General features: G+C 36.9%; 1 pseudogene; it reads left to right on the top strand.

Annotated features, from left to right (window-relative positions):
• The window catches only part of LOC123254111, an 88,696-nt pseudogene extending 69,706 nt beyond the window's left edge, over positions 1-18,990 (top strand).
• The last annotated feature ends 3,664 nt before the right edge of the window (positions 18,991-22,654 follow it).

Here is a 22,654-nt window from a genome sequence, read left to right as displayed (position 1 = left end):
ATCCCTCCCCTTCCCAGATTTTCCTTTGGGTTCTGGTTGGAAGGGAGGGCTTGGTGATTGAACATTGTGGGTTTTAGTTTCTTTAGATAATTAGAGTATCCTCAAATAAGTTATCCCTAGGTTTGATAGAGACTTTACTTAAAAGGCAGTCAAATCTCCCTGACTGGGAGAGCCGGACTCTCTCTATCTAAACCTCTCTGCAGGGGCAGCTGGGTAGCTCAGTGGATTGAGAGCCAAGCCTAGAGACAAGAGGTCCTAGGTTCAGATCTGCCCTCAGACACTTCCCAGCTGTGTGACCCTGGGCAAGTCATTTGACTCTCATTGCCCACCCTTACCACTCTTCTGCCTAGCAGCCAATACACAGAAGTTAAGGGTTTAAAAAAAAACTTTATTTCATTAAATAACTTAGAATACTGTTCCATGGTTACATGATCCATGTCATTTGCCTCCCCTCCTACTTACCCCCTCTCACAGCCTTTGAGAAATTCCACTGGGTTTTACATTGTTATCAAGAAAGAGAAAATAAAATAATCTGAGTAGGTCAAAGAAACGCAGTTTGGGTCAAAGGAAGGATGAATGGGGATATTAGGGTGATTATAAGGTGATTTGGGGAGGAATGAAGGTAGGGGAAGGTATATAGGAGATAAAGGAAATGGGGTATGTAGGAGAGGGCAGCTCAAACAGGTTTATTCTCAGAGTCTTGAGACAGAGGATACAGGGAGGAAATTAGGGCCAGTAAGAAATATTTAGGTTTGCCTGTAGGGTTTCTCTTGTTAGTTTCTCCAGTCTCTTGAGGGAGGAGTTGAGAGGGCCCCTCCCTGCCAGTCAAACTGATGGCTGGAGGAAGTCTCGGGGAGGTACTTCCTGCCAAGATGGATGCCTGAGTTTTTTCAAGAAATAAAAGAAAAATGATTCCTTCCTCTTGAGCCCTTGTCTTAATTTCGACACAATAACTTACCAGCGGGTTTGAATAGGTAACAAAGGGATTTATTAATAACAGGGTCAGTCAGAAGGGGGAGGGGTTCAGGATTTTCTAACTGTGCTAGGGAGAGGATGATGGTGGGGGATGGTTTGCGGAGAGGTTTAATTTTTTTTTTTAAACCCTTGCACTTCGGTGTATTGTCTCATAGGTGGAAGAGTGGTAAGGGTGGGCAATGGGGGTCAAGTGACTTGCCCAGGGTCACACAGCTGGGAAGTGTCTGAGGGCAGATCTGAACCTAGGACCTCTTGTCTCTAGGCTTGGCTCTCAATCCACTGAGCTACCCAGCTGCCCCTGCAGAGAGGTTTAGATAGAGAGAGTCCGGCTCTCCCAGTCAGGGAGATTTGACTGCCTTTTAAGTAAAGTCTCTATCAAACCTAGGGATAACTTATTTGAGGATACTCTAATTATCTAAAGAAACTAAAACCCACAATGTTCAATCACCAAGCCCTCCCTTCCAACCAGAACCCAAAGGAAAATCTGGGAAGGGGAGGGATAGAGATGGGAGATCAGGGAGAGGTCCAGAGAAATGAAATAGGTCCAAATTTCCCCAAAACAAAATAAGCACAGGCCAAGGCCGAAGCAATTAGGCCAAAGCAAAAGCCTCCAGCCACAGCGAAAGCCAGAAGGCAAAAGCCCCGTCAGTTGGAACTTCGCCTCTATTTATAGCTTTAAGTTCTAACTGACTTTCTGAACATTCTAAAATGTTTAACTGACTTTTTGTGACAGTTAGAAATTACAGAAGCAAAAAGTTTCTATTAGCCACCTTGCATTACAACATGTATCACTGATCAGGACCTATTTCCATATTATTAATGTTTGCAATAGAGTGATCGTTTAGAGTCTACATCCCCAATCATATCCCTAACGAACCAAGTGACCAAGCAAATGTTTTTCTTCTGCGTTTCTGCACCCACAGTTCTTTCTCTGGATGTGGATAGTGTTCTTTCTCATATCCCTCAGAGTTGTCCTGTATCATTGCATTGCTGCAATAGAGAAGTCTATTATGTTTGCTTGTGCCACAGTACATCAGTCTCTGTGTACAATGTTCACCTAGTTCTACTCCTTTTGCACGGCATCAATTCCTGGAGGTCATTCCAGTTCACAAGGAATTCATCCAGTTCATTATTACTTTTAGCACAATAGTATTCCATCACCAACATATACCATGATTTGTTCAGCCATTCCCCAATCGAAGGGCATACTCTCATTTTCCAATTTCTTGCCACCACAAAGAACATGGCTATAAATATTTTTGTACAGGTCTTTTCCCTTATTATCTCTTTGGGGTACAAACCCAGCAGTGGGATGACTGAATTAAAGGGCAGGCAGTCTTTTAAAGCCCTTTGAGCATAATTCCAAATTGCCTTTCAAAATGGTTGGATCAATTTACAACTCCACCAGCAATGCATTAGTGTTCCAGTTTTGCCACATTCCCTACAACATTTATTACTTTCCTTTGCTGTCATATTATCAAACCTGCTAGGTGTGAGGTGGTACCTCAGCATTGTTTTGATGTGCATTTCTCTAATTATGAGAGATTTAGAGCACTTTTTCATGTGTTTATTGATAGTTTTGTTTCTTTATCTGAAAATTTTCTATTCATGACCCTTGCCCATTTATCAATTGGGGGATGGTTTGCTTTTTTGTACAATTGATTTAGTTCCTTGTGAATCTGAGTAATTATACCCTTGTCAGAGGTTTTGTTAAAAAGATTTTTTACCAATTTGTTGCTTCCCTTCTAATTTTGGTTGCATTGGTTTTGTTTGAAATAAAATCTTTTTAATTTAATGTAATCAAAATTTTTCATTTTATATTTTGTGATATTCTCTATCTCTTGCTTGGTCTTAAAATCTATCCTTTCCTATAGATCTGACAGGTATACCATTGTATGTTCACATAATTTACTTATATTTTCCTTATTTATATTTAAGTCATTTACCCATTCTGAGTTTATCTTGGTGTGGAATATGTGGAGTTCATCTAAACCTAATATCTCCAATACTGTTTTCTAGTTTTCCCAGCAGTTCTTGTCAAATAGTGAGTTTTTGTTCCAAAATCTGAGATCTTTGGGTTTACCGTACAATATCTTGCTGAGGGCATTTACCTCAAGTCTATTCCACTGATCTACCCTTCTATCTCTTAGCCAGTACCATATTGTTTTTTTTAATAATTTTTTATTTTTTAGAAAAGTTATCATGGTTACATGATTCATGTTCTTACTTTCCCCTTCACCCCCTGACTCACCCCTCCCCCCCATAGCCGATGCACATTTCCCTTGGTTTTAACCTGTGTCATAGATCAAGATTTATTTCCAAATTGTTGATAGTTGCATTGTTGTGGTAGTTTCAGGTCTACACCCCCAATCATGTCCGCCTCAACCCATGTGTTCAAGCACTTGCTTTTCTTCTGTTTCCTGTCCTGTAGTTCTTCCTCTGAATGTGGGTAGGGTTCTTTTCCATAATTCCTTCAGAATTGTTATGGATCATTGCATTGCTGCTAGTACAGAAGTCCATTACATTCTATTTTACCACAGTGTATTGGTCTCTGTGTACAATGTTCTTTTGGCTCAGCTCCTTTCACTCTGCATCAATTCCTGGAGGTCTTTCCAGTTCACATGAAATTCCTACAGTTTATTATTCCTTTTAGCGCAATAATATTCCATCACCAGCATATACCACAGTTTTTTCAGCCATTCCCCAATAGAAGGGTATACCTTTGTTTTCCAGTTTTTTGCCACCACAAAAATCATGGCTATAAATATTTTCATACATCTGTTTATCTATGATCTCTTTGGGGTACAGACCCAACAATGGTATGGCTGGATCAAAGGGCGGGCAATCTTTCATAGCCCTTTTTTGACTTCCCCACTCTCCTGCTCCCCTTGGTTTATCCCTTCTGACTTTCTCAGTAGGGTTAGATAGAGTTCTATATCTCAATGGATATAGCTACTCTTCCCTCTCAGGGTTAATTCCACTGAGAGTAAGGTTTAAATGTTATCTCTTAATGTTCTCTTCCTCTCCTTCTTATAATAGTATTCATCCCCTCCCCTTCCCATGCCTTCTTTGTGTGTAAGAGAATTTCCTATTTTTCTTATTCATTCAAGTTTCTCTTGGTGTTCTCTACTATTCACCCCCCTCTTTCCCACTCACCCCCTTATCATCTTATACCATTTAGTACTCCAACCTCTCCCTGTGAATAATTTTTCTAATTACTATAATAGTGGATACTATAATAGTGAATAGAGTTCACTGCAGAGAATTACACATAACATTTCTTCATATAGGAATACAAATAATTAGATCTTATTGAAGCCCTTAAAGAGGCAAATTTAAAAATAAGAGTTCTCTTTCTTTTCCCTCTGTTTCTTATTTACCTTTTTATGTTTCTCTTGGTTTTTGTGGTTGGATATCAAACTTTCCATTTAATCCTGGTCTTTTCTGTGCAAATACTTGGAAATCTTCTATCTTGTTGAATGCCCAAACTTTCCCCTGGAAGCATATAGTCAGTTTTGATGGGTAGGTGATCCTTGGTTGTAGATGCAGTTCTGAATATCATATTCCAAGCCTTGCAGTCTTGTAGTGTGGAGGCTGCCAGATTCTGTGTGATCCTGATTGGTGTTCCTTGATATCTGAATTGTCTCTTTCTGGCTTCTTGTAAAATTTTTCTTTTACTTGGAAGCTCTTGAATTTTGCTATTATATTCCTGGGGGTTGTCTTTTCAGGGTTTAGTATAGGTGGCAATCTATGGATCCTTTCAATGTCTATATTACCCTCTTGTTGTAGAACTTCAGGGCAATTTTGCTGAATAATTTCCTTTAGTATAGAGTCCAAATTTCTATTAATTTCTGCTTTTTCAGGAAGACCAATGATTCTCAAATTATCTCTTCTAGACCTGTTTTCTTGATCTGTCATTTTCTCAGTGAGATATTTCATGTTTCCGTCTATTTTATCAGTCTTTTGACTTTGCTTTATTTGTTCTTGTTGTCTTGAGAGATCATTGGCTTCTACTTGCCCAATTCTTGTTTTTAGAGACTGGTTTTCTGCTATATTCTTTTGATTTTCCTTTTCAATTTTGTCTGTCCTATTTTCCAGTTGTTTGATTTTGGTCTCCAAATTGCTCATCAATTCTTTTGATTTGGGGACATCTTTTTCTAATTACCCAAATCTAGCCTTTAGAGACTGGTTTTTGGCTATAATATTTTGATTTTCCTTTTGAATGTGGTCTGTTTGGTTCTTCAAGGCTTCTAGCTGGTCATTTCTGGTCTTCAATTTGCTTATCAATTCATTTGATTTCTGAGCCTCACTTTCTAATTGCAAAATTCTGCCTTTTAAACTGTTATTTTCTTGCCAGTTCTCTACCATCTTTCTCATAATATCAGATTTGAACTCTTCAATAGCTTGTGACCAGTTTTCATTTTTTGGAAGGTTTGGATATGATTACTTGTTTGTTCTCCTTTGCTGTTTGCTCTGTTGTCTAGATTTTTTCTGTGTAAAAGTTGTCAAGTGTTAAAGATTTCTTCTTGATCTTTGTCTTCTGGGGTTCTTTTATCTGGCTTGCCATTGTTAGCCAAGCACCTTCTCAGCTTTATCCTCACACCCAGGGTCTGTCTGCATTCTTTGGGCTCCTGAAGTCTCAGGTCTTGTTGTTCTCAGGGTCAAGCCTCCTGGTGGTCCCCTTGCTTATTCCTCTGCCCGAAGCTCCTTTAACAGTCTCAGGGCCCTGCTTCCACAGTTGTGCACCCTTCTGCACTGGGTCCCCACCCACAGTCTGCGCCTGTGCTCATAATCCGCGTCTGCAGCTGTGACCATGCCTGTGCTCAGAGTCTGCGTTCAAAGTTCAAGCCTTCTTTAGCTTCTTGGGGTCTTAAATCTTGCTGCTCTCAGGAACATGTCCTAGTGACCCCAGGTAGCTGTCAAGGACTTAATGGATGCCCCAAACTTGCTCTAACTCTTGTGCGCTGGCTTTGGCCTTGTAGGTGGTGCTGGGGGAGAGGAGTTGCTTAGCTAGCATTTTAGTGAGAGCTGTTTCACCCCCTCATAGCATGGAAATGCCACGATTCCATGTACCTTCAATGCTGTGCCCTCTTGTGGGGTCCCTTCGTTCGTCTGGATTTGTTTTTATGTCCCCTTGAAGAGTTCTATATGTTTCGGTTAGGAGAGGTTAAGCAGCTGCTTTTTACTCTGCAGCCATCTTAACCCGGAACCTACCATATTGTTTTGATGACTACTTTATAGTACAGTTTAAGATCAGGTACTGCTAGGCCCCCATCCTCCACATTTATTTTCATTTTTTCTCTCGATATTCTCTTCCAAATGAACTGTTATAATTTTTTCTAATTCAGTAAAAAATGTTTCTTGGTGGTTTAATAGGTATGACACTAAATAAGTAAATTAATTTGCATAGAATGGTCATTTTTATTATGTTAGCTCATCCTACCCATTAGCAATCAATGTTTTTCCAATTATTTAGATATAGTTTTGGGTGGAAAGTGTTTTGTAGTTGTGTTCATATAATTCCTGTGTTTGTCTTGGCAGATAGATTCCTAAGTATTTTATATTGTCTAGAGTGATTTTAAATGGTATTTCTTTTTCTAACTCTTGCTGCTGAGTTGTGTTTGAAATATATAGAAATGCTGATTTATGTGGGTTTATTTTATATCCTGCAACTTTGCTAAAGTTGTTATTTCCATTATCTTTTTAGTTGATTCTCTAGGATTCTTTAAGCAGACAATCATATTATCTGCAAAGAGTGATAACTTGGTCTCCTCATTGCCTATTTTAATACCTTCAATTTCTTTTTCTTCTCTAATTGCTACTGCTGGTGTTTCTATTATAATGTTAAATAATAGAGGTGATAGTGGGCATCCTTATTTCACTCCTGATCTTATTGGAGAGGCTTCTAATTTATCCCCATTGCAGATGATATTTGCTGATGGGTTTAAATATATGCTGCTTATTATTTTTAGGAAGGGTCCTTCTATTCCTATACTTTCTAATGTTTTCAATGGGAATGACTGTTGTATTTTGTCAAAGGCTTTTTCTGCATCTGTTGAGATGTAATTTCTGTTCGTTTGGTTGTTTATATGGTCAATTATGTGACTGTTTTCCCTAATATTAAACCATCCTTGCATTCTTGGTATGACTCCCACCTGATCATAGTGAATAATCTTTGTGTTCACTTGCTGGAGTCCTTTTTGTGAATATTCTATTTAAGTTTTTTTTTGCATCTATGTTCATTAAGGAGAACCATTTGTGGGTTGTTTTTTTTTTGGTATGTCTGGCTTTGGAATCAGTACAATATTTGTGTCAGAAAAGGAATTACGTAAAACTCCTTTGCTTATTTTGTCAAATAGTTTGTATAGTACTGGGATTAGTTCTTTAAATGTTTGATAGAATTCACTTGTGAATCTATATGGTCCTGGGATTTTTTCTTAGGGAGTTCTTTGATGGCTTGCTCAATTTCTTTTTCTGAGATGGGGTTATTTAAGAATTAAATTTCTTCTTCTTTTTATCTAGGCAATTTATATTTCTGTAAATATTCATCCATATCACCTAGATTGCCATATTTATTGCCATATAATTGGACAAAATAATTCATAAAAATTGCCTCAATTTTCTCTTTATTAGAGGTGAGGTTGCCCTTTTCATCTTTGATACTGTTACTTTGGTTTTATTTTCTTTTTAAAATTAGTTTAATCTGTACTTTTCTATTTTGTGTTTTCAAAGTACCAGCTCCTTGTATTATTTATTAATTCAATAGTCCTTATGCTTTCAATTTTATTAATATCTCCTTTAATTTTTAGGATTTTCAATTTAATTTTTACCTAGGATTTTTAATTTGCTCTCTTTCTAGTTTTTTAATTTACATGCCCAATTCATTGACCTCTTCTCTCTCTGATTTGTTGATATATGCACTCAGGGATATAAATTTTCCCTGAAGTATTGCTTTGGCCACATTCCATAGATTTTGATATGATGTCTCATTGTCTTTCTCTTCAATGAAATTATTGTTTTTATGATTTGTTCTTTAACCAACAAATTTTGGAGAATTATATTATTTAATTTTCAATTAATTTTTGATTTGCCTCTCCATGTATCCTTACTAATTATTATTTTTATTGCATTATGATCTGAGAAGGTTACATTTATTATTTCTGTTTCATTTGCATTTGTTTGCAATGTTTTTATGTTCTAGTTTATGGTCAACATTTTTGAATGTACCATGTGCTGCTGAAAAGAAGGTGTATTCCTTTTTGTCCCTATTTATTTTTCTCCATATGTATTAACTCCAATTTCCTCAAGATTTCATTCATATCTCTTACCTCTTTCTTATTTATTTTTTGGTTTGATTTATCTAGATCTGATAGAGGAAGGTTCAGGTCTCCCACTAGTATTGTTTTACTCTCTATTTCTTTCTTAAGTTCTAATAGTTTCTCCTTTAAAAATCTGGATGCTATACTATTTGGCACATACATGTTGAGTACTGCTATTTTCTCATTATCTATACTACTTTTACTCAGGATTTAATTACCTTCCCTATCTCTTTTAATCAGATGTATTTTTACTTTGGATTTGTCAGATATCATGATTGTGACTCTTGCCTTCTTCTTCTCAGTTATGCACAATAAATTTTGCTCCAGGCTCTTGCCTTTACCGTGTGTGTCTACGTGTTTCATGTGTGTTTCTTGTAGACAACATATTGTAGGATTTTGGTTTCTAATCCACTCTGCTATTTGCTTCTGTTTTATCAGTGAGTTCATCCCATTCCCATTCAGAGTTATGATTACCACCTGTGTATTCTCCATCATTTGGATTTCCTCTTTTAATCCTGCCCTTTCTTTTTTCACAATTTCTTTCTACACCGGTTTTTTTGCTTTTAAGCAGTCACTCTATTCCCCATTCTTATTTTACTTCCCTTCTGATCTCCTTGCTTCTTATTCCCCTCTTATTTTCCTTTAAGGTCTATTAAATTCCCTCCCCCTTCTCTTTCTCTCCCTTTTGGTACTCCCTGCCCCACTCCCCACTTTGGTTTTTCCTTCTCAATTTCTGTGTAGGGTAAGATAGAATTCTATACCCCAATGGATCTACATGCCTTTCCCTCTCAGAACTGATTCCACTGAGAATAAGGTTTAAGTATTACTTATTACCACTCTCTTCCTCTCCTTATAATAGTATTCTTCCCATGCACCTCTTTATGTGGTATAATTTATCCTATTTTTCTTCTTCCTTCAAATTTCTCTTGATGCCATCTTCTATTCCACCCACCTTTTTTACACATCATCTTAAACCACTTTGTACCCCAACCTCTACCTATGAATAAGTCTTCTATCTACTATGACAGTGAAAACAATTTTTGAGACTTCCAAATATCATTTTTACTTATAGGAATATAAACAATTTGACCTTACTGAAGTCCTTAAAACATTTCCCCCCCCTCTTTTTTGTTTACCTGCTGATTTCTGACAGAAACAGACCCCAGAATTCTAAGGAATCAAGCTGACAATTTCCCTTGAAAATTCAAAAAGTTTTAGGCTCTAATCCTTCTAACCTGCCAACTGAAAAAGAAATATACCTCCAAAAGGAGATATATTTATTGGGAAGGACCTAGATGAAGAAACCCTACTAGGGATCTCCCAGGGCCAATGAAGCACAAAACCCTTGAGACTCTAGAAAATCAAGTTTATTTAGCTTATTAAGGTTATGGAAATTGATTGATAAACTCCACAGGGTCCCTGTCTCTAAAAAGCTGAATTCCTACCTACTTTTCTACCCTCCCCTCATGGGGAAGCTCTTCTGGTCTTCTCAAGCCCTCCTTAACAGCTCCCTGATTTATCTAGACCCCAATCCATTAGACTACCTTGCTAAACTAAATATTCCAGATTGTCTCTAAAAGGCATAGGAGACAGGACTCACAAGTGGACTGAGTTCTTTTCCAAGCCTGGGGTTGGCTTCCTAGATAAAACTCAAAGTCCCTCATATAAAACCTCTTGGTTTACCTTAGCTAAATTGCCACAGCCAGATTGTTCACAGCACTTCAGGGAAACACAGATCTCCTACCATGTATTCCTCCAGACCCAAGAACCTCCTAGTCTTTCCACAAAACTAGTTAGTTCCAAGGACTTGATGGAGCAGCTGTTCTCCCTTCCAGCTCAGAGAGAAGGCAAATCAGGGGTCATAGTTTTCCCCAGCAAACTCCCAAACCCCTCTTCTGCAGAGCTGCTACTTCTAGAATCTTTCCCAGGGTTTGTGCCTAAATTTTCTTCTCCCCCTCTTAGAGGGAACCTTTGAATTTTTCCATATTCCCTTATCCCTACACATGTTTTTCTTGAATTTTGTATTTGGACATCAGATTTTCTGTTTAGTTCTGGTTTTTTCTTTAGGAATACTTGGAAAACTTCTATTTTTTTAAATGTCTATACTTTCCCCTGGAAGTATATAGTCAGTTTTGTTGGGTAGGTGGTTCTTGGTTGTATACTCAGTTCTCTTTTATTTCTAAGTATCATATTCAAAACCTTGAGGTCCTTTAGTGAGGAGGCTGCCAGATCCTGTGTAAACTTGACTGGGGCTCTTTGATATCTGAATTCTCTCTCTCTGACTTCTTGCAATGTTTTCTCCTTGTCTTGGAGGCTCTCAAATTTGTCAATTACATTTCTGGGGTTGTATTTTGAGGATTTAATGTAGACAGCAAACTATGGACTCTTTCAATGTCTATTTTGCCCTCTTGTTCAAGAATATCAGGGCATTTTCTTCAATAATTTCTTGTAATATGATGTCAAGATTTCTGTTTTTTCCTAGGTTTTCAGGTAAATCAATGATTCTCAAATTGTCTCTCCTCAACCTGTTTTTAATGAGATATTTCATGTTTACTTCTATTTTTTCATTCTTTTGATTTTGCTTTATTAATTCTTGCTGTCTTGTCAGATCATTAGCTTCTAATTGCCCAATTCTAGTATTTAAAGACTGGTTTTCAGCTATGATCTTTTGATTTTCCTTTTTGGTTTGGTCTATCTTGCTTTTCATGGCTTCTAGAAAGTCAATTTTGGTCTCCAATTTGCTTATTACTTCATGTGATTCTGTGCTTCTTTTCCCAAGTGGGAAATTCTGTCTTCTAAACTGTTATTTTGTTTTTGAATTCTTTACATTTCTATTTCCCACTTTTCTGTCCATTTTCTTCTTTCTTACTTGGTTCTCAAACTCCATTTTGAGTTCCTTGAGAGTTTGTTCTCAATTTCCTTTTTTTGGAGAAAGTTTGGATGTGTTTGCTTGTTTATCACTCTCTGATGTCACCTCTGAACTTTGCTCCTTTTCTCCATAGAAGTTATCCAATGTCAGAGGCTTTCTCTGTTGGAGTTTATTTCTTTTGTACTTGTGGATTGAGGTTCCTTCGTATTGATAGCCATTGCTGTGCTCATTTTTTTCTCTGTATTATCTTGGCTTCTCAGCCAGCAGTCTGAGGGAGGTAGGCAGGCAGTTCTTGGTGTAGTGGGGCTTTAAAGGGTCTTGTCCTGAGGCTTTTTTTCCCACCCTCCATTGTGTCTGCCATGGCCAACTCGGGTCTTCCCTGTCTCCATGCTTGTTCTCCAAGCTTCCCAACCTCAGGTCCCAAGTCTCACCGCCAAGGCCCTGTGCTGCTTCAGGGGTAAGACTGTGGTGCCCTCAGCTAGTCCCTGAGAATTTAGAGATTGCACTGGCCCTCACTCTGACTCTGGCATGGTAAGTGGTGTGGGAGAGGAGTGATCAGCTTGAACTTTGGTAGGTCTAGTTTTACCCCATTATAATGTGGAAATGCCCCCAAATTGCCTACCTTCAAGGCTGTGCCCCTTGGCAGAGCCCCTTCACTTATCTGATTTTCATTGTTGTCCTTTTGTGATGCTTTGTATCAGTTGGCTGTGAGGAGAGTACAGCCCTTCCTTCTACTTTGCCTTCTATTCTAGACTTAGCCCAGAAGTCTCCCTGTAATTTTCTAATTCCTCTTTTCCAACTCAGGAAAAGCAAGTCTTGTTCCTCCCTTAATGGCAGATATTTGAAGATATTTGAAGATAGATCTCACATCCCCTTTAAATCTTGGTTTTCTCCAGGAATTCATGCAGAGTGAAAGGAGAAGAGCCAGAAGAACATTGTACACAGACACTGAAACATTGTGGTAAAATCGAATGTAATAGATTTCTGAACTGGCAGCAAAGCAATGACCCAGGACAATTCTGAGGGACTTATGGTAAAGAACACTACCCACATTCAGAGGAAGAACTGCAGGAGTGGAAACACAGAAGAAAAACAACTGCTTGAATACATGAGTTGATGCAGACATGGTTGGGGAAGTAGACCCAAAATGACCACACCAATGCAATTATCAATAATATGTAAATAAGTCTTGATTGATCACACATGTTAAAACCAGTAGAAATGTGCATGGGATACGGGGGTGGTGGTGAAGGGGAAAGTAAAAACAAGAATCATGTAACTATGGAAAATTTTTCTAAAAAAGTAAAATATTTAAATTAAAAAATTAATCTTGGTTTTCTTTAGGCTAAACAGTCACAATTCCTTCAGCCAACCTGAACAACGTTGATTATGATGCATTCACTGACCTCATGTCTTTACAACTGAAAAGAGAGGGAACAAGCTGAGTACACAAATATCAACCATATATAGTAGAACAAGATCAGTAACACAAGATGGAAAGCTAATAAGATATTATCACATTGAGAGAGAATAAGAAGTTATATTTGGTTGGAGAAGATTACAGAAGACATCAGGGAGGAATTGGCATTTCTTATGGACCTTAAGGATGGATAAAATTCTATTTTAAGAAAACATAACTTAATTTTAAGTTTGATTTTCCCACTCTTTCACCAGCAAAATGATTACTTAATAAATAAAAGAAAAAGAAAGCAATTCAGTAAAAACTAAGTAACCTAATCAATGGAACCTGATGATATTCATGATTTTCCATTCTCATAGTCCTCCAACTCTGCTAAGGAGGGAAGGAGTTGCAATTTCATTTTTCCTTTGGGGCATTCCTTGGTCATTATAATTATATTTATAATTATAATTATAATTATATAGAGTTTGTTTTTGTTTTTATTTTCTACGTATATTGCTGTAATCACTGAATACACAATCTTTTTGATTCTATTTCACTGCATTAGTTCACATATCCCATGCTTTTCTGTAATCTTTGTATCAATCATTTTTTAGGTTTCATAAGATTTTCACTGAGATGAAGAAGGAAATTCTAAAGGCAGGAAATGGCAGCAACAGAAGCACAGAGATAGGAAATGGCAAGATAAATTTAGAAACCACGAGTCATCCAGTTTGGTTGGATTTCTTTGGGCTCTATAAAGGAGAGTAGTTGAATGTAAGGAAGACCAGATGAGCTGGGATCAGAGTGTGGAGGACTTTGAAAGAAAGAATGAGTTTACATTTTATTCAGGGGGCAGTAAAAGAGTAATTGAAGTTTTGGGGACAGGTGTTGACTTTTTTTTTTTTAATTTTTTTTTTTTATTTTAAACCCTTAACTTCTGTGTATTGACTTAAAGGTGGAAGAGTGGTAAGGGTAGGCAATGGGGGTCAAGTGACTTGCCCAGGGTCACACAGCTGGGAAGTGTCTGAGGCCGGATTTGAACCTAGGACCTCCTGTCTCTAGGCCTGGCTCTCAATCCACTGAGCTACCCAGCTGCCCCAGGTGTTGACTTTTAATAGATGACAATAAAGGTATTAGATGACAATAAAGGCATTAGCTGACCAACCTAGATATCTACAAATAATCACAGATTCTATTTCAACTAATAGGTGATTCTAGGCAAGTGATGGAGAACCTTTTAGAGATGGAGTGCCAGGCCCTGCCCCTACCCACCCCCAGACCATGTGACATGCCCACTCCCCAGAGACCTTCTGCCATGCTTCTCTTTTCCCTACCAAGTGCTGGGTGCTCTGCCCTCCTTTTACCCCATGCAGGGGAGGGAGGAAGCCCTCCCACTGGGTTGCTGGGTGGAGGGACAGGTGAAGGGAGAAATGTCTTCAGCAAGTGTAGAGAGGAGGAGGGGAGTGGCCAACATGCTCTACTCCTCTCCAGCTCTGCCGCCTGTGAGTTGCCCCCTTTCCTCCTGTGAGGTCCTCTTGGCTGCTGGGCAGAGGGGTGGGTGATGTGAAAAAATGTCTTCAGGCAAAATGGAGAGAGGGAGGGGAGCAGCTCTGCCCAAGTCCCTCCACATTTCTAGTAATGAGTGGGAAGGCAGCCGAATGCTCACACAGAGCACTCTGCATGCCATCTTTGGCATATCTTCCATAGGTTCGTCATCACTATTTTAGGCTAAAAGAACAGTGTGAACATGCAGAGGAATGCAGAAAGGTACAAAAGGATTAGAATGTAAGTGTCATTCAGGGATCTCTATAATTTTGCTCTAGTCTACCTTTTTTGGCTCTTTTCTCCATAATTCCTATACATTAACTCTGTCTTTTCTCCTTCCTCAAATGATGCATCTCTCATATCTGAGCCTTTGTACTATCTTTCTATCATTTCTGGAATTCATTCCCTCTTTACTTCTGCCTCTTATAATATCTTGTTTCCTTCAAAACTCTGATAAGGCACTATTTTTCCTGATTCCTTTATGTCCCAACTTTCCCTCCTGCCCCAATCCCCCTCCAATAACTTGAACCTTTTTTCCTGCTTAAAAACTCTAAACCCTGCCCCCCAAACAAAAGCAATGCAACCCAACATTACTTTGTATTTATATTGCATAAACTTATTTATCTACATAGCATAGTGCTTTAAAGTTTGCAAACTGATTTACATATATTATCTCAATTGAATCTCATAAGGGCTGTTACTATTGTTATATCATTTTATAGATGAGAAAACTGAGACTTACAGTGACATGCCTAGGGTCACAGAGCTAATGCTAGCTAAAAGCAGGATATAATTTAGGTCTTCCTGGCTCCTGTAAGATTGATTCAGATTGGCAATGGTTGGTAATGGAGTCTCAGCAAGAGATGAAGCTGGCTATCCTAGCAAGGGGTAGGGTTAGGAGTGAATAGAATTCTTCCTCCTCCCCCCTTGAAGCAGTTAGGGCAAAAGGAATAACAGTTTTAACTGAATCCACTTTAGTTCAAGTAATGGAGGCTGTACAAGCTTGACTAATCCAGGGCTAATTTGGTAGATAGATAGGAATGAATCCTACTGAGATTAGCAACTCCCACTGTTTAAAGATTATTCCCTAAATCCTAAGATAGATAAAAGGTTCAAATTGTCTTCTAAATGCAGCAGACTTGCTCTCCGGATAACAGCTGTTCCAATGCTTGCTTGGATGAAGATTTTGCTTAGGGATAATGTATGGTAGGTGTAGACAAATATAACTTCACAAGGCTCTCACACTTAACTAGGGAAGGGATTTATTAATTTCAGGAAAACAGGGAGAGGGGAGGTGGATTTAGGAATGAGGAGGAAATAAGCTATCTAAAATCTTCAATAAACTTGTTGGCTTTGCATTCCCCAGATGGGAAAGTATTTTAAATAACAACTTTTATCTCACTCACTAACTAATCTTCTCCTAATCTAATGTTACTAAGTTTAAGATGATGAAGGTAACCTTGATTGAAGATCTGTTTAAAATAGAGATTAGTTGAGATACTGCAAGTGAGGTCTTTTTTTCCCAGTGCACACAGCCTGATATAGTCTCTATGGAGTAAACCAGCAAAGTAACATCCTTCTCCCTGAGGTCAGATATGAGCTAACGAAAGACTAACCTAACTCTCCTTCCCAGCCCCTTGAACCCCTCCAAAACAGTGTCACTGCAAGTTGGGTGTCTTGGCTTTTTATACTCAGGTTCCTAACTGTCCCAAATACCCCCTCTCCTGGAGTTCTGGGGGGGCACTGTGGAATTCTGTGAGGCAGCTTTAATCCCACTTAAGATCATGGATGTTACACTCCAACTCCAATGTTCTATCTACTGTACCACCAAGCCTGCTACAATTTCCTTTAGGATAGGGCTGGTTTCATTTCTAATTTTATTCCAACCTCTAGCATGGTACCTGGCACATAGAACATACTTAATATATGCTATTTTGTTTATTGCATTTAATTATTGATTTATACATTATATAACATATAACCTTATGTTAAATGAAAGTTATATGTAATATAAAATTCAAGGATACATGTATATGCACTTGTATACATGTACATATGTGTATATATGTGACACATGTCTATACACATATACATATACACACATACAGATATATCTCTAACCTTCAATAAAATATAAGCTTTTAAAAATTAGTTACTTAATTTAGAATATTTTTCCATGGTTACATGATTCATGTTCTTTCCCTCCCCTCTTTCCTCTCACCTCCCTGAGATGACAAGCAGTTCTACTGGTTTATACATGTATCATTGTTCAAAACTTATTTCTATATTATTAATATTTGCAATAGAATGATCATTTAAAATCCAAATCCCCAATCATATACCCATCTAACCATGTGATCAATCATATGTTTTTCTTCTGTGTTTTTGCTCCTCCAGTTCTTTCTCTGGATGTTGATAATGTTCTTTCTCATTAGTTCCTTGGGACTGTCTTGGGTCATTGCATTGCTGCTAGTAGAGAAGTCCATTACATTCAGTTGTGCCACAGTGTATCAGTCTCTGTGTACAACATTCTCCTGGTTCTGCTCCTTTCACTCTGCATCAATTCCTGGAAGTCTTTCCAGTGCACATGGAATTGTTCCAGTTCATTATTACTTTCAGAACAATAATATTCCTTCACCATTAGATACCACAATTTGTTCACTCATTCCCCAATCAATGGACACCCCATCATTTTCCATTTTTTTGCCTCACTACAAAGAGTATGGCTATAAATATTTTTGTACAAGTATTTTTCCCTATTATCTATTTGAAGTACAAACCCAACAGTGGTATTGCTATATCAAAGGGCAGGCATTATTTTAAAGCCCTTTATACATAGTTCCAAATTACCCTCCAGAATGGTTGGACCAATTCACAACTCCACCATCAGTGTGTTAAGTGTCCCTATTTTGCCACAACCCCTCCAACATTTATTACTTTCCTTTATTGTCATATTGGCCAATCTGCTAGGTGTAAGGTGGTACCTCAGAGTTGTTTTGATTTGCATTTCTCTAATTATGAAAAATTTAAAACATTTTTCTTGTGTTTATTCATAGTTTTTATTTTTTATCTGAAAACTGCCTTTTCATGTCCCTTGTCCATTTATCAATGGGGGAATGGTTTGATTTTTTGAATAATTGACAGCTCCTTATAAATTTGAGAAATTAGACCTTTGTCAGATGTTTTTGTTATAAAGATTTTTTCCTAATTTGCTGCTTCCCTTCAAATTTTGTTTGCATTGGTTTTGTTTGTACAAGACCTTTTTAATTTAATGTAATTAAAATTATTCATTTTACATTTTGTAATATTCTCTATCTCTTGCTTGGTCTTAAATAAAATACAAGATTTTTTGAAGGCAAGGAGAGTTTTTCTTATTTGTCTTTGAACCCTGAATGGCTTGAACAAGAATTTAATAAACATTTATTGAATTGAATTCAATTTAATTTGACCAGTCTGCTTTCTGTGTCTCTTGTGTTTTCCTGTATCCATGCCTTTGTTTACCTTCTTAGTTCTGAATGGCTTTCATTAATTATCACTTTATTAAGCCACAAATCATTCCTCACTCAGACAAGATGTTTATTTTTTAGCCAACAGAAGTCTTTTTTCCCTAACTTCCTGAAGCACTTATTGATTATATCACTTATTATCTTATTCCCTTGTCTGTATTAATAAGAATCTTTTGCATATGCATGTCTTATCTGCAAATAGACGGTAGGATTCTTCAGAATGAGGATAAGATCTTATACTGTTTTATATTTATTATATGAGTTTATAATAAACTATTAAATTTATATTAACAAATTTGTACTATTTATGTTAATATTAAATTTACATTTTCCACATGATATTTCCTCAATGAATATCTGCTAAACCAGTGGCAATGAACACTGGATGCTTAGGGCCTGGCAGTGATATAAAGTTGTGCTTTAGTAAGGTTCTCTGGCATCCAGCATATGGTATGGATTGATTGGTAGAAAGAATAGAGGATGAAAGGCTAGTTAAAAAGCTGTCTCCATAGGACAATAGTATATTCAGAGCTGATGGGGACCTTAGAAGTTATTGAATTCCATCTCCACATTTTACTGATTAAGAAATTGAGACTATATTAAGTTGTTAACCTAGGTTATTAAGGCTATCGGTGGTAGAACTAAGATTAAAACTGATGGAATAAAAAAATAGGAGGAGATTGAAGTTACTTCCAGGGTAGTTTTGTCAAAGCTGTGGGTGGAGACTATAGTCATGGGGGTGGAGAGGGAAAGACTAGAGACTGTGAATGGATTCTGGTTACCAAGCTGGGCCATTTAGTCAAAGCCTTGAAGATGAAGCTTTTGGAGGAGATGTCTCTTTTCTCCCTTCCCATCAAATATTTAGAGATCCCAAACATCTTTCTGGGGACCTCACTGAAGGATGAAGTTCTGAAGATCATGCCTGTTCAGGAGCAGACTGGAGTTCGTTAGTATACCAGCTTAGGGCTTCTGTGGTCACTGATGATTATGACAACCATGTTGGCCTGTGTGTCAAGTATCCAGCTATCCATGGAGCAGGTATCTTGACTGAGCTGTCCATCATCCCTGTCAGGTGTGGCTGCAGGGAACAATAGAGCCAAGCCCCACATAGCACCTTGCAAGGTTACTGAGTTCCTGATCTCTTCTCCTAGAGGTTTGGACATTGTCTCAGCTTTTGTGCTTAAGAAGCTGTCAATAATGATGAAAATTGGTGACTCTTACACATTTGTTAAAGTCTCTCTTGACATTCTGGGCAACTTTGATACCATCTCCCAAACCTACAGCCATCTCACCCTAGACCTAGGAAAGAGACTGTTCACTAGGTGTCCCTCTCTTGAAGATGCTAAGGACGATGGAGTGATTTCAAAAGACTGATGTTTAAACATGTTTTTCTCTTCTTGGCAGAAAGGCTATGGACTAAAAATGCATAACAAAATACTTATTCTTAGACATGAGCAATGTGCTGATTTGCTTTGCTGGACCATACATATTTCTTGTAGGGGATGATTACTGAGGAGGTGGTAGGTTAGTGGGTAACAATAAATAAACAAACAAAAAACCATCCAAAAGATATTTTTTAATGCATAAAGAAAATAAATAAGAGGATGAAACAAATAGTAATTTTATTATTACCTTGTTTAATCATATATACATTGTACTCTGTACATAATATACTCTGTATACCCATATGTATGTAATACCTAATATGTATCCTATATCTAATATATTTTACATTATTAATATATACCTAATATATAACACCTAATATATGCAATATAATATATATATGATATAGTAACAAGTTCAATTTCTCCCATAGTCTTCTTTTAATATTGAAGTATTTGTGTGATAAGATCACAAGGAATCACTTTTTAAACAGAAAAAAATAAGAAAAGAGAGAATTTTTGAGAGAAGCATTTTAGAAACATGGACAGAACTGGGCAATTTTTTAGATGCTCTTACAGGGCCACTTACTTAGCACTCCATGTCAAAGCATAATTACAAATCACCACCTCTTGCTTTCTAGCACCTTGGAATGGAGGGCATGGTAATGTACCTTTCCTTTCACTCCTTCTCTCATGGACTCTAATCAGGAGAGGTCTCAGGAAAATAGGTAGAAATAAACCACGAGGATGAGGAAGAAACTTTCTATTTTCAATAGGATTTAATCCCCTTGATTCAGGACTCATTTGTTCCTTGAAAAGGGGGAGTATTTCCACTGACCCTCAGATCTGACATGGATCTGGGAATGTAGAAGGCATAAATTTGCCTCTGATTTTCAGGGGAGCTGAAGAGCAGGCAAGGAGATAATTATACTTGGCTTGACTGGGTCAAGAGTAGCGATCAAGTCTTAAAAAGGAATAGAGTCTGAGATCTTTTCTCTTTAATCTCTTGGCTCTTTTCCTAATGGGCAGAGCACCAAGAAGCTATTCTGGTTTTTAGTTTATCTTTGAGCCCTTCCTACTGGCTGAAGTAATGAATAGCAGTGTTCTTCTTTCTATTTTAAGACCTATGAAGTCTGAAAGTCTTCTTATCAATGTAGGTCCAATAGGACTCAGTTTACTCAATCTAATTCCATTCTGTCTTCAGGAATGCTTGCATGCTGTAGGTCCTTAAAATTACTGTAAAAAATTTTATCAACCTACATAATTGCTTTTGATAGATTTACCTTTTTTAGTGAATTACTAATTTCCCCAAGTCTATATTTGTTAGTCTTTGTTAGAGATCTCTTCTCTCAAGCAACATTGCCTTTTTTCCTAGTGGGATTCAGTTAAAATTTCCAGTGATTTTTGTCTAGAAAATCCCGGGATAATGCCTACAAAGAAAATGGAGGGTAATTTGTGGACCACGAACCATATAAACCTATATAATGGTTTGCCTGTCTAAACATATGTTATTGTCTGATCAATATTAATTTTTAACAACTTTGTTTTCCAGTCTGAATCTCATTGGAATGATTACGAATCTCATGGAAAAGAGTTTCTGGAACAGTGGTTCCCAAACTTTTTTGGTCTACTACCCCCTTTTCAGAAAAAATATTACTTAGCGCCCCCTTTCACATATTATCACCACCCCTTTACAGTTATTCACTGCCCCCAAATGCACCTGTGGCCATCACCGTCCCTCTGGATTGCTGCAGCACCCACCAGGGGGTGGTGGTGCCCACTTTGGGAATCACTGCTCTAGAAGAAACTAGTGGACACAATAGCTTCAATAAAGCTATAGGATTTAACATGTTCAACTATTAAAGGTGGCACAGAGAATAGATTGCTAGATTATATACAATCAGAAAGTCCTCATTTCAAATGTGGTTTCAGAAAATTTAATAGAAATAATAATAGTCACTTAAGTTCTATCTGCCTCAGTTTCTTCATCTATGAAAAGGGGATAAAAAATTGCCCTTATTTCCCAGAGTTGCTTTGAGGATAAGATGAAATAATATTTGCTATGTAAATCTTACAGCATTACATAAATGCTAAATTTTTAAACCCTTTTTTATTTAAAATTTTTTTTTAATTTTATTTATTTATTATTTTATTTATTACTTTAAATGCTTACCTTCTGTCTTAGAATCAATATTGTGTACTGGTTCTAAAGCAGAAGAGTGGTTAAGGACTAGGCAATGGGAGTTAAGTGTCTTGTCCAGGGTCATACAGCTAGGAAGTGTCTGAGAACAGATTTGAACCTAGGACCTCCCTGTCTCTAGTCCTGGCTATTAAGCTATCCAGCTGCCCCCATTACTGTTATTACTAAACATAAAAATCAACCATATTTATATATTGTAATAATAAATTCTGGAGAAAATAATATAAAAGGAAGACTCCTTTAAAATAACTGCAAAATACATAATATCTGGGAATCAGTATACTAAAACACATTCTATACCTACATAGAAGCAATTACAAAATGGTTTTTAAAGAAATAAAGGACAAGTTTACTATTCATGGCTGGGCTATGTCATTATAATCAAAATGACTATTGCTCAAATTAATTTATGGGATAATGCTGTGACAATCAAATGTCTACTTTATAGTGCTAGATAAAATAATAACACAATTCACTTAAAGGAACAAAAAAAATCTAGAAAATCAAGGAAAATAATGGGGATAAAGCTAGGAATAAACATGGAGTAGTACCTCTAGACTTCAGACTATATTATAAAGTAGTAATCTTTAAAATAATTTGGTATTATTTAAGAAATAAAAAAATATATCAATGAAGCAGACCATATAAATAGAATCAGAAATTCAAATTGTATAACAATGTCTTATAAACTTCTAGACAGATTACCTAGAAAAGAACATCTTTTACCATGTGGATAACAAAGTTAAAATATACATATGACTTAAATATTAAAGGTATAGTAAAAATCAGAAAAAAATCCCAATCATATCTTTCACAGCTGAAAGTAAGGGAGTGAAATCATAATAAAAAGATAGGGATTATTCCAGAAACACATGTAATTTCAGTTAAACACAACAGAAAAAAATTTTTCATAAACAAAACTAATGGGATTAAAATGGGAAGCACTCAACTGGAAAACAAACTGGTATCAAATATTTCTAATAAATGTCCTATATCCAAGATATATTGAACAACACTAATAACACTCTACAAAACCCCAAATCATTCTCCAATAGATAATCGATAATCTCTGAATAACTATTTATTGAAAGATTGCAAACTCTTTACAACAAATACCCAGTAACATTCATAATTAGAGGATTGAAAATCAAACCAACCTTGAGGTATCAGCTCATACAGCAAATTGATAAAGATGACATAAATTAGAATATTCAATGTTGGGGTGAGGAATGAAGAGATAACACACTAATGCATTATTGGTGAATTTATGAATTATTTTAGCCATTTTAGAAAACTATGTTGAATTTAGTAAAGAGAGGGACTAAAATGTATTTACTTTTTGACCCAGAGCTTCCAGTACTGGGCATATATCCAAAGGAGATGATTCCCAAAAAGGAAGGCCCATTAATTATAATTAACGAGATTGGTCATAAAGAAGAGATAAAAGAAAACA

Source organism: Gracilinanus agilis, chromosome 1 (genome assembly GCF_016433145.1).
Source record: "Gracilinanus agilis isolate LMUSP501 chromosome 1, AgileGrace, whole genome shotgun sequence".
NCBI lineage: Eukaryota > Metazoa > Chordata > Mammalia > Didelphimorphia > Didelphidae > Gracilinanus > Gracilinanus agilis.
Note: the sequence above shows the minus strand (reverse complement) of the source record. Positions and strands in the feature narration are given on the sequence as shown.